Raw genomic sequence first — 2,113 nt, 5'->3', positions numbered from 1 at the left:
TTTTTTTTAAATATAAATATAAATTTTTATAATTATTTATAAATTTATGAATTTTTAAAAATATAAAATTACATAGAAAATTCATAATCTAAATATTTCTTAAATTATATTAAACCCTCCCCCCTTTATTAATTTTTAAAATCCCAAATAATTTAAAACCCCCTAATTTTCAAAAATTATTAAATTATTAAATAATTAATTTCCCTATTATAATTTAATGATCTAAAAAATTTAAAGTTGCCAAATTAACATCCCATTTCAAATAGAAAAAAGAACTAAATTTTCAAAGAGTTAAAGTTTTATGCAGGCCCCAACCAAAATTTTTTAAATTATTTTTTTAAAATTATATAAAAATTTTTTAATTTTGTTTAAACTTTGAAAGGGGAAAAATTATTGGTTTCCCCAAACCCCCAAGCCTTTTGGGGGGGCCCCCCACCTAAGGGTTCCCCCAAAAGGCCCGCCCCAGGAGGCCCTGGCCCCATTCAAAATCCCGGCGAGCCTTGAATTGCCAAAAATGTTGGGGTTTCCCAAGTTTTTGGGTGGGCCGGGGAATGCAATTACAGGGCAAATGTGGAGGGGGCCTTGACCCTAAAATTCAGGGTTAAAAGACCCCCAGGGAACTTTACAAAAAGGCTTTTAAGTAGTTTGCCAAAACCAAACTCCGGTTTTTTAAGCCGTTTTTTAAATTCCAGGCCTGAAAAACGATTTTGGTTTTTACATTAAAAAGCACTAATGTCGGATGGTTCTGCCCTTTGCCCCAGAAGTGGTCCTTGTTTTTGGGAAGAATTTGGCACCCGGGGATTGTAAACCCAAACGCAAACCCTTTCCCCTTCCAGGAAAATGAGGGCCCCTAATGGGAAAAGTACCCCCCCCCAAACCCCAGGAGCCTGACCTAACTTTGATTCAATTCCCCTTCCCGAGTTTCCACCCTTGGACTCCCCGTAAGGAAGCCCATTGGGTGGTCCGGACGATTTCCACTTTTTTCCAAAATACTTTGGGGCTCCCACTTACCAATCCAGCCCAAGGGGGTTTTAAAATGTTTGCCGGGCCCTTTGTCCCCCCAATCAAGTTAAGCCCCCAATTTTAAAATTTGTAAGAAAGGGGGATTTCCCCTAAGCCAAAAATTCTTCTTTTTGTGCCGAGGGCCCACGCCCTTAGGGCGACTCTAAACCCGCCAACCCCCCAAGGTGGTTCCCTTTCCCCCCTAAGGATGGGACTCCCCTTTGATTTCCGCTCCCCCGGCCCCCTTAGGGGGTAACGGTTGTCCCAAGAAGAGGGGGAACCCCCCTTTCCCAAGTTTTCCCAACAACACCTTTCCCCCCCAAGGGTTAAAAGGGGGCCCTCCCGGGGAGCCCCCCCGCCGATTGGGACAAATGGGGATTAAACCTGGGGGCCTAGGTTTCCCCCCAGGGTTTTTTTTTCAAGGGGTTCTTCCCTTGCCACTTTCCCTTTCCCCGAACCCTCTTAACTGGGGACGAAGGTTTCCTATTTTTGGGGGTCCCGGAAAGGTATTTTCCTTGGCCCCCAGATGGGGGGCAATTATACCGCCCAAGGTTCCCCTAACCCCAAAACCCAAGGCCTCCTTTTCCCCGGGGCCCAAGTTCCCCAAAAAAAGTTGGGGAAACCCCTTTTCAAGGGGACTGAAGGGTTTTTTACAAAAAGGCCCTTTCCTCAGAGTTCCAAAGTTCCCCTTTTTTTTCAATGGGGGCCCGGGGGCACCACCCATTTAAATGCAAGCAAAATTACCCACCCCCAACCATGCCCCACCCCCTCAGGGGGAATATATCCTTTTTGGGGTAAGCCCATTTTGGGGGATTTTCAAAACCCCCGGAAATGTTTTTTTTAATTTTAAAAAAATTTTAAAAAATTTCCCCCTTTTAAAAAAAAATTTCCCAAAAAAATTTTTTGGTGGGAAAAGGGGCCCCCAAAAAATTTTAGGGGCCAAGAAAAAAATCTCCGGGGAAAAACCCCCTTTTAAAAAACCCCTATTTTAGGGTCTTAAAAGGGGGTTTTGAAAACCCAATCCCCAAAAAAAGGGGGGGTTGGGCCCCCCCCCCCCTTTTTAAATTTTTGAAAAATTTAAAATTTTCCCAAAAAAATTTTAAAAACCCCC

This window comes from Penaeus monodon, chromosome 27 (assembly GCF_015228065.2).
Source record: "Penaeus monodon isolate SGIC_2016 chromosome 27, NSTDA_Pmon_1, whole genome shotgun sequence".
In the NCBI taxonomy this organism is placed as follows: Eukaryota; Metazoa; Arthropoda; class Malacostraca; order Decapoda; family Penaeidae; genus Penaeus; species Penaeus monodon.
This window is presented reverse-complemented; position numbering follows the sequence as displayed.